This window comes from Trifolium pratense, linkage group LG1, assembly GCF_020283565.1.
Source record: "Trifolium pratense cultivar HEN17-A07 linkage group LG1, ARS_RC_1.1, whole genome shotgun sequence".
Taxonomy (NCBI): Eukaryota; Viridiplantae; Streptophyta; class Magnoliopsida; order Fabales; family Fabaceae; genus Trifolium; species Trifolium pratense.
In genome coordinates, this window is record NC_060059.1 from 6,926,205 (window position 1) to 6,941,935 (window position 15,731).

A 15,731-nucleotide genomic window follows, 5' to 3' on the forward strand; every position below is an offset into this window, starting at 1 on the left:
ATGTATTCTTCCTAGAAATAGTTATTTAATTGAATAATTGTCTATATTATTATAGACTATAAATCAAATATATTAGCTATTTAATAAATCTAATAAATTAGTTGTTTTTATAAGAAAACACATTCTAAAGTTTTTTTAATGGAATTCTTTTTCCAAAAATGCGTTCCGAAATATTTATTCAAAGATAAAAATGAAAAATCAGAGATAGAAAAAAAAAAGGGGGTAGAAAAGAAAAATTATGTGCATTGCGGTGGTCCACCGGATCAACATCAGATAGCTGACATTTCGGTATACAATTGGAAATTTTTTCAATTAAGTCCAGAAATTCAAAACCATTTTTCCCATTCCACACGTATGCGAGAAATTCCAAAGCCGTCATCCAATGGGCAAGCTACACGATTAAGATAATGTAAAGCCGAAAGGCAAAATATTGAACACAACTCTATTTATATACGTGTTTGTATTACTCTTAGATGCAATATCCATTAGAGAATTTCAATTTTATTTTCTTGGTGAAATTAAGATGAGAAATTGTATTATTCTTATATTCCATTTATTGGTGCTTTTGTCCTCAATTGTTGGGTTCAACTTGACAACAAAAAATGGAGAAACAATGTGCAAAGAGAGGGAGAGACGCGCACTCCTGACATTCAAACAAAGCCTTCATGATGAATATGGCATGTTGTCTACATGGAAAGACGGTCCAAATACAGATTGTTGCAAATGGAATGGAGTTCAATGTAACTGTTGTTTCGAGGTTTAAAAAACCGTTTAAAAATAATTTTTCAACCACCGAAGAGATTACTGGATTGAGTCGCGGGTCGATACGCTCTCTTTAAGACGTTTCGCGGCACTGCCCAAAATTGTGCAAGGCAGACGATCAACCACGAAGTCCCCAGGATAAAACAGCCCAGTTCTACTGATACCGATAAATACTGCACTGTAGATATCGGGCAAGAATTACACCCTCAAATATGGTACTAAAACCATTGCGCTATGGTTTTAAGTCCATTCTGATATGGTACTATATGACCATTCTAATATGGTAACGAGACCATTCTTATATGGTAACTAAGACCATTCAAATTATAGGGAATATGGCGCTATGACCATTCTTAACTTTGAAGGAACTGTGATACTAGGATCACTTTTAAAACATAATAATACTAATACTAATACTAGTATTACTCACCCCTAAATAAGTTTATTATTCTTTAATCAAATCAGTAACAAAACATCAAACAAATATTTCTGATTACCATAGCCTAATAAAGAAAGTAGCTAAATTAATAGGCCTAATTCTCCGATTTCAATTTAATACGACATAACTCACTTAAACTCAAACCAACATTGTTTTTTTCGGTCGATTTGTATTGTCTCATGATTTTATACCATAAAATTACAGAAAGTCTTTTCTAGTAATAAATGACCAAATTCTTATGCATGTTAATCACCAATTCATCATGCATCACAAATAGAGATATGTCATATTGAGAGAACTATGCTATTCAACTCAATAATGAATAGAACTATGCTATTAATTAAAATCAATAAAGAATAACTCATAGAATGAACAACTCACATCAATGGGTTGAACTTTTGTGGTGCTGGAAAAGAAGACTTGCATCCATCGGCAAGATATTGGGGACGCAAGGTTTTGTTCCCGCCGTCAGACTCTATTTGCTCTACTAAGCTTAGCCCTTATATTTGGGGTGCTTTCTTATTAAAATAGATATTAATTATCAAAAGAAAATAATAATGCTTTATATCATGATAACACGTCCTTAATAATAGGAAGTAAAACTGCCACCACTAGTTTCCTATAAGATTGAGATCATGCTCATGACTTAGTAAAAAGTGATGTGGCCGAATATTAAGGAACACATGCTCTTAATTTCTACTACTCTTACTAAGATTTAGTAATTCCAAGTGAATTTCTACGACATGAGTCTACTTGCATTATTTTTATTCTCAAAATACACATTAGTATATGATACATACTAATATGTTCTAGTACCCGATGTGGGACTCAAACATTTTATTTTCAATTCACACATAATGTGTTCTTTGTTCCAACAATCCCCCACTTGAATTTAAAATAAAATTCCAAAATAGCGTAGGACGCTTCTATAAGATTGTGCATAAGCAAAGGTGACGCTTGTCTTGAACCTTCACATAGCGAGTAAGAGCCCGATTCAACAAGAGTGACGCTTGTCTTGAACTCTATCTCAGATTTTTCTCAAACCCGCACACAACCTTTCCTAAGGTGTATCTTAAAAGCCCGTGCTTTAATGGCCCTGCACGTGTATCCCAGTTTCATGAACGCTCTAGGAGTTCGCCCCAAAACTCCATAAGAACCGGCCTCAGTTCCACATTCATATAGGTGAGTCTATCTAAAGTACCCCTGAAGCTAGGTACTCCTTTGATCCAGAGTATATATCTCATTAAGAGTTTCTATTACCTCATCCTTTTCGCTTCAGGATTCATGCCTCTTATAATTGCATGATCATTCCCTATTACTCACGACTTGTTGTTTACCCATTGAAACCTAATTCTTGGGATCTCCAGTCTTTTAGGTTGGGTTACCATCATAAGTAATTCTTAGTAGGCATTAGTCCTATCTTCTTAGATGTATTATGGACTTCATTTTTAGCTATTCCTTTCGTCAAAGGATCTGCTAAACTTTCATCAGTGTGTACATGACCCATTCTTACAGCTTTTTTTTTTAGAGTAACTCTCTCACTACGCTGTGTTTACTTCTTATTTGACGTCTCTTATCGTTATAATAACGATTCTCAATTTATGCAATAGCCGCGGTACTATCGCAATGGATCAACACATCTGGCATAAATGATTCCTTAAAGGAATTTCAGCTAGCAAGTATTTTAACTACTTTGCTTCTTCACTAACAATCGTTAATGTTATCATTTCAGAATTCCATAGTGGACTGAGCCAATATGGTCTATTTCTTTTATTTCGAAGATACAATTTCTCTACTATACTAAATATAGTTACTAGATGTTTTGGAATCATATGATAATATATTTCAATCTACATCATTGTATCCTTCAAACACAACAGAGAATCTTTGTTTATGTAATTTGAGATTCATGGTCCTTTTAAGGAATCTCATGAACTTCTCAATAGCATATCAATGCTCATAATTAGGTCTACTAAACCTACACAACTGTACCACGACGTATGCAATGTCGGGTCGAGTACAATCAGTGACATACCAAATGCAGTCGGCAATGCTTTCATATTCTGATTGTCTTACACTTTCAATAGTGTTCTTCCATAGTTTTTACACTTGGATCATATAGTATGCAAACAAGTTTGCAGTCAGTAAATATATTTCTTTAAAACCTTCTCATCATTGTGAGATTGATTTAAGGAAATTCTCATTTATGAATTAGTAATCTCAATAACTAAGATTACATCTACTTTTTCAAACTCTTTCTTATCAAAGTTGTTAGACAACAATGATTTCATTTCATTCACAACATGAATGTTTTCTCTAAACATGTAAATAATTTACATAGAGACTTATGATAATGCAAATGCTATTTACTAGTTTATAGTAAATACATTTGTCACTTTCATTCACTTTTAATTCATTTGATATCATGAAATTGTCAACTTTTCATGACATTTCTTATGGCTTATTAAAGACCATACAAAGTACTATATGGCTTATAGACTTTAATTTTCTTGCCACCCATGAGTTACAAAATATTCAGGTTGTTCTAAATAAATTTCTTCTTCCAGTCACGGTAAAAACAAAGGAAAAACAGTTTTGACATCCATTTGGTGTACTATTCAGTTATAAATAGCATCAAGAAATTTTAGTACCATTATGGATGTTATTCTTGTGACAAGGGAAAAACTATTGAAGAAATTTATATATTTTTTTTCCTTTCTAAAACCCTTCGCTACAAGGATAATGTTTTAGATTCTTTTTCAAAATTCATTTACAACCCATTGGTTTGTACTCGTGAGGCAATTCTTTCAAATGTCACGTCTTATTAGACCCTAGAGAATCTATCTTTTCTTTTATGGCCTCTTGCCATATATCAACCTTCAAGGAAGACAACGCTTCTTGAAAGCTAGTTAGATTCTCTTCGATTGTATAAACCATGTAACTAGGTTCACACTCTATAGCAACTATTGCTATCTTACCTCTCCGAGGTTCCGTAACATCTTGTTCGATGTTCTCATCACTGCTTCTGATCACTGAAATGTCATCAGTTGCATTACCCCCACTAGTGCCCCCACTATTTCTCAATTTAAAGAGAAATTCATTTTCATAGAAATCAACATAATTTGATTCTATGATCATTTTAGCATTTAGGTCATAAAACCTATAAGCTTCACGGTTAATTATATACTCAATGAGTATACCTTCATAGGCTCTACTAGTGAGTTTAACTCTTTTGGTTTCTGGAATTTGAACATAGACCAGATAAACCCAAGTTCTAAAATAAGACAAATTAGATTGTCTTTTCTTCAAAATTTCATAAGTAGAAATTTTGTTCTTGTGCTTAGGCACTCTACTTTGCACAAAACAATCAATTAATTAATTTTTTTCACTAACGAGATGCAATGCCAAAATTAATTAAACATGATTGTAACAACTATCTCGGTAAATGTTCTATAATTTTTTCGCTTTACCGTTCATCTCAAAAGAGTAAAGTGCAGTTGTTTCATGATAATTTCATACTCATTAAAAATGTGGGAATCATATTTTTGTGCCTCTATCAAAATCATTTATTTTCTCATTGAATTACTTTTCAATTTCAGTTCCATATAATTGGAACATGTCAAAATTATCAATTATCACTTTTATTTTCATAAGATGTATGAAAATAACAGTCATTAGTAAAAGTGATGATTTTTTCTGTTTCTAATAGAGTTTTAATTCACATTGTGTATCTGATTCTTGAATAATTTGTCAGTTGGCTTCAGACCTGTGAATTTCTTTCTAGTGTTGTTGTTCAAGACAACAAGCACTTCATTTTTCTGATTTTGCTTTCTAGCTTCTTCTTCAAAACGAAGACATGTTATCAGAAATTTGAGGGAATATCGTTTAGCCATTTTATCCTTATAGCTTGTTCAATTTTAAAGTAAAATTGGAATCACTTTCTTCAAAAGTAGCACCTCTTTTGTTATTATAAAACCACAATTTTTTGTTGCCAAAATCTGAAGTGATTTACATCAAACCGAAACGGTTTGTTCTAGTCTGCAATATCATAATCAGAGCCAGTAATTTCTTCGGTAGACATGGCAGAAAAGAAACGTCTTAAAATTGTTGTTTCGAGGTTTAAAAAACCGTTTAAAAATAATTTTTCAACCACCGAAGAGATTACTGGATTGAGTCGCGGGTCGATACGCTCTCTTTAAGACGTTTCGCGGCACTGCCCAAAATTGTGCAAGGCAGACGATCAACCACGAAGTCCCCAGGATAAAACAGCCCAGTTCTACTGATACCGATAAATACTGCACTGTAGATATCGGGCAAGAATTACACCCTCAAATATGGTACTAAAACCATTGCGCTATGGTTTTAAGTCCATTCTGATATGGTACTATATGACCATTCTAATATGGTAACGAGACCATTCTTATATGGTAACTAAGACCATTCAAATTATAGGGAATATGGCGCTATGACCATTCTTAACTTTGAAGGAACTGTGATACTAGGATCACTTTTAAAACATAATAATACTAATACTAATACTAGTATTACTCACCCCTAAATAAGTTTATAATTCTTTAATCAAATCAGTAACAAAACATCAAACAAATATTTCTGATTACCATAGCCTAATAAAGAAAGTAGCTAAATTAATAGGCCTAATTCTCCGATTTCAATTTAATACGACATAACTCACTTAAACTCAAACCAACATTGTTTTTTTCGGTCGATTTGTATTGTCTCATGATTTTATACCATAAAATTACAGAAAGTCTTTTCTAGTAATAAATGACCAAATTCTTATGCATGTTAATCACCAATTCATCATGCATCACAAATAGAGATATGTCATATTGAGAGAACTATGCTATTCAACTCAATAATGAATAGAACTATGCTATTAATTAAAATCAATAAAGAATAACTCATAGAATGAACAACTCACATCAATGGGTTGAACTTTTGTGGTGCTGGAAAAGAAGACTTGCATCCATCGGCAAGATATTGGGGACGCAAGGTTTTGTTCCCGCCGTCAGACTCTATTTGCTCTACTAAGCTTAGCCCTTATATTTGGGGTGCTTTCTTATTAAAATAGATATTAATTATCAAAAGAAAATAATAATGCTTTATATCATGATAACACGTCCTTAATAATAGGAAGTAAAACTGCCACCACTAGTTTCCTATAAGATTGAGATCATGCTCATGACTTAGTAAAAAGTGATGTGGCCGAATATTAAGGAACACATGCTCTTAATTTCTACTACTCTTACTAAGATTTAGTAATTCCAAGTGAATTTCTACGACATGAGTCTACTTGCATTATTTTTATTCTCAAAATACACATTAGTATATGATACATACTAATATGTTCTAGTACCTGATGTGGGACTCAAACATTTTATTTTCAATTCACACATAATGTGTTCTTTGTTCCAACTGTAACCATCAAACAGGTTTTGTTCAAAGTCTTGATCTGCATGGATCGTATCCAGGTAATTTGAGCGGTGAAATTAATCCTTCAATAACTGAACTACAACATCTAAATATCTTAATCTGGCAGTTAACTTTTTTAATGGGAAGATTCCTTCTCAACTTGGAAAACTCTCACAATTGCGACACCTTGATCTTAGCGGCAATAAACTCATTGGAGCAATCCCTTCTCAAATTGGGAATCTCTCTCAATTGCGACACCTTGATCTTAGCGGCAATGAGCTCATTGGCACCATTCCTGATGATTTTGGCAACATAATGCATTCTCTTGTGCATCTCATTCTCTCATGGAACAGTCTAGAAGGCAAGATCCCAAAATCCATTGGGAATATATGCACATTGGAGACATTTTACGCTGTTCAGAACCAGTTGAGTGGAGAGATTTCAGATTTTATGAGCCATAGTAACAATTCCCACTGCATTGGAAATGTTTCCTCATTGCAAGTGCTCTCGTTAGCGGATAATCAGATTTCAGGTATGTTACCACCAGACCTTTCAATCTTCCCATCTTTGAGGGTATTGTATCTATCTAACAATAAATTAAACGGAGAAATACCCACAACCATTGGGTCGCTTACGGAGTTATCGACTTTGTCCCTGGATGGAAACTCTTTTGAAGGCATCGTTTGTGAATCCCATTTCACTAACCTCTCCAAATTGGAATTCCTAGATTTGTCTGGCAACTTGTTGTCTATGAAGGTTAGTGATGATTGGATTCCTCCTTTTCAATTACAATATTTGGATCTATCATCTTGTAATTTGAATTCTAGATTTCCTAATTGGCTTCAAACACAAAATAATTTATCCTTTCTTTTCCTTTCAAATGTCGGTAATCTACCTCCAATACCTATTTGGTTTTGGGGCAAATTGCAAACACTAGAAACATTGGACATTTCAAACAACAATCTTACTGGAAAGATTCCCAATTTGGAACTGACCTACTATCTTGAAATAGATTTGAGTTCAAATCTACTTGAAGGTCCCGTTCCTTCTTTTTTATTGCAAGCAAGATCACTTAATCTTTCCAATAATAAATTTTCAGATTTAGTTCCCTTTCTGTGCAATAAAAGTAAACCAAACATTTTGAGAGTTTTGGATTTATCAAACAATGAATTAAAGGGAGAGTTGCCTGATTGTTGGAATAATTTAACCTCCTTACAATATGTTGACCTAAGAAATAACAAGTTGTCAGGAAATATTCCCTTCTCAATGGGTGCCCTTATTAACATGGAGGCTTTGATTTTAAGAAATAATAATTTGAGTGGACAACTTACTTCCTCATTGAAGAATTGCTCAGACAAGCTGGCGATGGTGGACCTCGGACAAAATAAGTTTGATGGTCCAATACCTTCATGGATTGGAGACGGTTTACACCAATTAATAATCTTAAGCCTTCGGTTGAATAATTTCAGTGGGAGTGTACCTTCAACTCTGTGTTATTTGAAAAAACTTCAAGTCTTGGATCTGTCACTAAACATCATATCAGGAGGAATTCCATCATGTATTAAGAATTTTACTTCAATGGCTCAGAACACTATTAGCTCAACTTCATATCATAGGTATAAGTACAAAGTCACTGGCTTTTCCGTCGTCCGGTTCTTTGGCATATCATATCATTTTGACGTATCCTTGATGTGGAAAGGTGTATACCACCTTTACAAAGATGCTGATAAGCTTTTAAAAAGCATTGATCTCTCAAGAAATCAACTTACAGGGGAAATACCAACTGAAATGGAGTACTTATTTGGATTGATTTCCTTAAATTTGTCGAGGAACAATCTCAGTGGGGAAATCATTTCAAACATAGGAAACTTCAAATCACTTGAATTTCTTGATCTGTCGAGAAATCATCTGTCAGGCAGAATCCCTTCCAGTCTAACTCACATTGATCGTCTTACTATGTTGGATTTATCAAACAATCAGCTCTATGGAAAAATACCAATTGGAACACAGTTGCAGAGCTTTAATGCTTCGAGTTTTGAAGGAAATTCTAATCTATGTGGAGAACCCCTTGATACAAAATGTCCAGGAGAAGAACCGACAAAATCACAAGTGTCAACAACAAATGGAGGAGATGAGAGTTCAATATTTTTGGAAGCATTATACATGAGCATGGGGATAGGATTCTTCACTGGATTTGTTGGCTTGGTAGGCTCAATATTATTACTACCTTCTTGGAGAGAAACTTACTCCAAATTCTTGAACACTTTGATATTGAAAGTCTTGAAGTGGTGGAAGCCGTGAATGTACCAGTCTAGTTGCTCTAAAATGGATGAATGATGAGCAGGTACTTATCTTCTTTTTTACTTTTATATGATTTAACTGAATCATGAATATTTTTAGTCTTGGGATAGATGCTTTGCTATTACTCATTGTTTGTGATTTTTCATGGCTATTTTTGTATGACTAAAGCTAATTTTTTGCAGGATCTCCTGTTCCTGATATATGTGATGGTTACATATTTTCTGTTATAAAGTAATATGGATTGATTAGCAGTGTGGAGTCCTCACTCTTGACTGTACTTTGGTTATGTGTATGATAGTATGAATAAATGAGATTTGTTAAAACTTTAGTGTCTGGGACTGTGTTTTGTTAGGCTTTCAAGTTTGGCAGTTTTTGTGTGGAAAAGTGATTGCTTCTGCTATCAAGTTAATAATGTAATGGGTTTAGTAATATGTAAGAGTACTCATCAGTGGCTTGTATATTATGTTTATTAGAAAAATTGTTAGTAGTGTTGTACTTTGGTTTAGTGATATGTTTGAGTCATTTAAACATACAATCAAGGACATTTTTCTGACACTTGTATATCACCACATCATGTTTCGGAAGTTAATTATATCCTTAATTAATGTAACTAAAAAAACCTTTTGATCATTAGAAAATTGAGTGTTTAACTCATACTAATCACTAACAGAAGGTGAAGGACTCATGGTTCAATCATGAGTTATGCGCATTTCATCATCACAAGTTGAGATTCTCGATTTTGGACATCACAACATGCACTTTGCTTTCATACACTCTGCTTTCATACAACACAATATATCTTTCTTATAATCTAGACAAAAAGTATATCACAATCAAGTAAATGAATTATGCAATTCATGAATATCACGAAAAGTATATCACAGTTGATTGAAGAAAGGCGAACTGGATATTGAATTTTGAGTTATGGATTCATGAATTGGATAAGCCATTTACTTATTGTGTTCCTAGGACATTGTTTTGACACTTATCATTTTAACTACACAAAAAGACCACAGCTAAATGGAAATTTTTGACACATGTCAATCACACATACAATCTGCACAAATCCTAGCTGGAAGAATTTGAAAAAATTTGCTTCTTTTGGCCAGCGTTTTGAATTTTCTTTCCCTCTCATTCATCACTTAGCTTGCTGGGCCATAAACATATGTCCAGCCCAACAAGGCCCAACCAAGCCCGGTCCTGTTTGTTGAAAAGAATAAAAAAAATGCATGCGGGCAAAAAGGACAGTGGAGGAGCATCGATAAGTTGTTCTCATTGTTTCAGAATGCAGAACTCCTCTTCTTCTTTTGGCTATGAAATTTGAAACCATTTTCACAACCAAAAAGTTTCAATCACTTATTGATGCAACATCTTCTTCAAACCAGTTTCACGTGAGCCATCCCTTTCATTGCAGAGTTTTGTATCTTTCTTAGGTCAGGTCACTTTCACAATTCACAAGTAAGACTAACAAACCGGGAATTCTTTCATTTGAAATTCAAAAACCTCTCTCATTTAGCTTCCTCTCTTTTTTCGATTCTTTCATTTCTCCCTCTCTTTTGACAAACTCAGAGAACGAATGATGAAGCAGAGAACACGACTGCAACGAAGGTATGCACTTCAGATCCATTTTTCGTTTTTTGATTTACAGATTCATATTTATTTTTGAATTCCAGATCTATTCCAGATTCGTATTATATGAATTTGGGGGAGCTGTTCTCTCCCCGTAATTTTCTTTTTTTGTTATTGCCTTGGATTTCATGATTTTTTATTACGTTTTTTTTTTTTTTTTGCTTTGAATTTCATGACTAATTAAATGTGCCCTTTCATTAAGGTATGTAAATACATGGGGTTTCTGCAATTTTCACGGTTGGAGAAGTATCCAAATGAAGCAGGTATGTTTTTTAATTTTCTAAATTATTGTTTAAATATTTTGCTATAATAATTGTTTTTCTAATTCCTTTGATTCAATGTTTACTTTAATTGGTGTTCCTAATTCCATTTATTTATTTTTATGTTTGTGTGATTTTTTGGATGATCAGATTTATGATTGAATAAAAATGGACCAAAGTGTTTCAGAATTCAATTACCAGATATTGTTGTTCATGAATTTGAGGAAAAATGTATGTTTTCTTCTTTGAAATGCCTATTCTTCTTCAATACTGTTTCTTATATCCGATTTTACGATCCTTTTTCTATTTCTTTGAAAATATTGTTGCTTAGTTGTCATATTTATTAGGATTTGTTTCTATTGTTTAGTTAATAATCCCTACTTTTTAGGAGTTAGTGGCGTTTAGATAGTTTTCTCCAATGATTGATTTGTTTTTGTTAAATTTCATATTTTTTTTTAGATTTGTATCAATTTTAATTAGTTTTATTTGTTATTTGTAAACTTTAATCTAGGAGAAAACCAAACTGATATAACCCAGTCCGTTTATTGCATTTGCTTGAGGCCAAACAAAAAAATCTCCTTGCAGGACTGATGCTGCTGCTACTGTTGTTTTTCTTGCTTTGTTGGAATCAATTTCAAAATTCAATTTCTCCCATTCTTTTTCAATATCTAAACTCACTTCCTTACTCATCTCTCTCCATTTTTTGTTGATTCTTCGAACTTCTTCTCTCTCCATGAATCAACCTTCTTGGATGGCACAAGCCACGATCTCCAAAGGTTTCAAATTGCTTCTCCATATGTTATTTTATGATTTAATTTAATCACATGTTTAATTTTTTGTCTATGTTTGCAAATTAGGTTTTCTTCTCCATCGAATCCTCCAACCTGTTTCAAGACCCATCCCGCAGGTAATTTCAGTTTCGTTCTTTAGAGATCCAAAATATTTTAACTTTCTTGCTTTTATCCACATGTATGAAATCAACTGTAATAATCTATTTGCTCTTTGCAGGCCAAAAGATTTGTAGACTATTTGGCTACTTTGGTCCTCTAAATGAAGTTTTCATGCTTGTGATTATTATATTAGGTAAGCTTATTTACTGTCTTAAAACACAACTTATATATAGCTTCTATGTGTTGTTTTAATTTAAAGTTTTAATTTTCCTGTTTGATGTGTTACATGTGAAGTTGTATAGTGTTATATAGAAATTGATTGATATTTCTAATTTCAAACATGAGTTTGAATCTGCTTGAATGGTAGTTTATAATATTTGAATGGATTGTCTACTTTATTTTAATTTTGATTGTAACTGATATGTTGCTTTGTAGTTTATCAATTGGTTTTGCTACACCAATAAATAACTATTGTTATACATGAAATAGTGAAGAGGATTGGTTGCATCCTCCAAAAAAATAGGTTTTGATATTTTATTGATTACAAATTAGTAGATCTAATGTTTATTTGTTTATCTTTTTGATCAGTTTATATGTATTGAGCACACTATTATTTAATTGTGAGATGCTAATTTGAATAGTTTGGGATCAAAGACTACTTTTTTTTTTTGTTTTGGTAAATTAGTTTGGATTATTGGAGAAACCAGTTCCTATTTTTCCTCAAGTAACCCATGTTGATAGCAACCTCTTTTTAGTTTGATTTCAAGTTATTAACTAATATAAAATATCCTATCAATTGGTGTTTACCACTTTTTAGTTACTATTTTTTGTATTTATTCTTTTTATATCGATTTTGGAAAAGAGGTTTTTGAAAAGATTGTTGATGACAGGGATATGACAAAGATTGTTACCATTATTGCATTCTCTTTGATGAAAGTAATATTCTTGAATTAGCTTCGAAAATGTTTTCACAAATTAAAGAACACATAGGTTTCAATTCAATAAGATTGGCTTTAAGAGGCATGAATTCAAAAAGATTGGCTTTAAGATTTCAATTCTTGAATTGGCTTTAAGTTTGTAATTGTTTTATCTATTTTTTCTTTGAAATCAGAAATTATTTACTCTAGCTAATGTGGGTGACTATGAGTTTGTCTATTGAAAGAATCTAAACAATATGCAGCTACTAATTTGCATGAGTTTGTCTATTCAAATTAGTAACTGTTGCTACTAATATGAAGCCCATTTTCATTTTTAATTAGGATAATTTTCATGAGTTTGTTTTGACTATAAGTAAGTTTTATGAACATACTTATTTCTTTTAGCTTTGTTAAACTTTGGCATATTACTTATTGTGCACTTCATGGAGAAAAGGAATTATTAACCTTTTTCTATATCAACATTGTTGAAGGTTTTAGAACCAGTCTCTTTGAATGCTTTTCATTTTTGTTTTTAAATAATGCAAATATCTGATCTATTTCTTTTTTGGATTTTCAATTCAGCAGTTAACTTTACATTATTAATCTTTTTTGTGGTTAGAGCACATTGGATAGTGCAATGGGTTGCTAGCTTTTTACCAATATTCTATAGCCTTATGTTCACTTTCAATTTCATTTGTAACAAATGGTTAAGAAATTTGTCTAATCATTTACATTACCAATTTTGAATCCCAGTTCATGCCTTGGACTCAATGAAATGTGTGGCTGCTGTAAAAAGGAAAGGAGTAGTGCCAGAAGAGGATATTTACATTAAGTTTCTTACTTCCTTTTCATTGATGAAGAACGAGGTAGTACATTAAGCTATCTTCCATAAATTAATTTATTATTGCTATCTATCTTTTATATTTGTTCATTATCCTAGAAATGTATTTGTTTTTATTTTCCGATCTACTGAGTTTGAAGTGTATGAATGATCGCTAGCATGGAGTAAGTAACATGAAGGCTAACATAAAGGTTAACCAAAAACCCTTTTATACAACATTTGTATTCTGGCAAAAGCTCGAAAAACTTTAAAACCAATTATGAAAGCTTGAACCAGAATGTGTTGGTGATTTTTACAAAAAAGATGAAGCCATGGATGTTGTTGATAGAATTATGAATTATGAAGGCTAACCTGAATGTGTTGGTGATTTTTCTCTTCTTTTTTTTGTTTGTTTTGGTATATATAGTCTGAAATAATACTTTGTGCTACTAAATAAATGCAACACTTTCTTTAATTTTCTCATTATCTAGAGTTCACTTCTTTTAAACATGTTATCAAATTTATTCTTCTTTTGGTTGGTAACTCCTTTTGATAACTCATCTTTTGTTGATATAAAACTCTTCCAAATTCTATAATATTTGTTGAAGTTGGATTAGTGTTCCATTAGTTTATATGTGATGGGTGTACCATGTACAGATCTGCCAATAAAATTTTGGTGTATGCAAATTCTATAACCCTTTTAATAACTCATCATGATATGAATTGTGTTTTGCAGATAGATTTTGGGGTTTGTGGGAATTGTGTTCTATTTTCTTAGATTTACCTCTTTTTGACCAAATATTACAGAGCATGTCATACCGAAAAGATTAGAAAGGAAGGAGCAAGAAGATTAGCTAAAGCTTGAGTGCAACTAAGATAGATACAGTTTGTAATAAATATAATACCCTTAAATGTTGAATAGAATCATTGTCTAACATTGTTTTTCCAATATAATTATGCTTATTCAATAGCTTTAAAGCATTGCTTTATAGTTTAGCTTTTTTTTCCAAATGCATTGATTTGGTGAATTAGTCTTCAATTAGATTTATTTTGGTTTTTTGTTTTTTATTTTTCCTTTTTGTTGATAGTTTCATTGCATTTTCTACGTTGCTCTATAGTTTTTCAATCACATTAATTATTAACATTCATATTCACGATGAAGCTAATCATATTAGTATAAAACAAAATACGTTTAAAACGTTCTCTTTATTAATCAGTTCTTATAAGACGGGAGGTTATAGTATATACTATTGATATTATTATTTTTGTTCGATCTGATGTTAGCGAGGAAGAATATATATCGGAAAGTTAATGCAAGGATGAGGAAATAGACAAATGAAAAAGTAAGTGGAAGTGAGGATGAGAGCAAAGTAATTGAAAGAATTAGTTTTTTTTGGATGTAGCTAAGTCGCCTCCAATTTTGAAACTAGAGGAATTAACTATATCATAAATTAAATTTGCACATTTAATATAATCTGTTTATGATCCATTAAGTTTAGGCATATACATGATACTTCATACTTGATTTGGTGTTAGTGTTGTGGCTACTGGACATAAGTATGCTCTCCTTTAATGTGTCCTTTGTTATAAGGATCAGGTGTATTTATTCCATACTTTTAAATTATAACCTGCATCGGCTTAGAATGACACAAGTCATTAGATTGCTCTAATTTATTCTATTTTGTGAGGTTTTGACTCTGATTCATGGCAGATAACCTGACACAAGTCAACTATGAAATACCGTCAGACAAAAAAATTCCACATCTTTTGGCAAAATAGCAGTTCAATATCAAGCTTAAATTTTGAATTTGGAGATAGACCAAAGTTATTTATTTTAGGACTTCACGAAAACTATGATTTAAATTTTTTTCTTATTATGTTTTCTATCATCGGGCAAGTGAATTATGTAACCTTAGTTGTAGTAATAACTTCATTCTATTTCTTAACAAGTACATTGAAGAATATTTGAAGAAGTACATTTCCATTTCTATTATCTAAGAAGCAAGGTTGTCAGAACCGGACCGGTCATCGAACCGGCAAGCTCACCGGTTCAAGGTTCAATTGGTCGGACCGGGTTCAACCGGGGTCGAACCGTTTTTAATTAAATATATATTTTAATTAATATATAAATAAAAAATATGAATAATTGTTCAATATTTCATAATTTCACACATTAAAAAGATAAAATATCAAATGTCAAAATAAAATAAAATTTATAATTCAAACCAAATTAGAAATTATATAATAAACTAAGTTCAATAACACAAAATAGCACCATAA

General features: G+C 32.1%; 1 pseudogene; it reads left to right on the forward strand.

The window, feature by feature from the left end:
* Positions 1-393: 393 nt before the first annotated feature.
* Positions 394-14,457, forward strand: LOC123905226 (annotated as a pseudogene).
* The last annotated feature ends 1,274 nt before the right edge of the window (positions 14,458-15,731 follow it).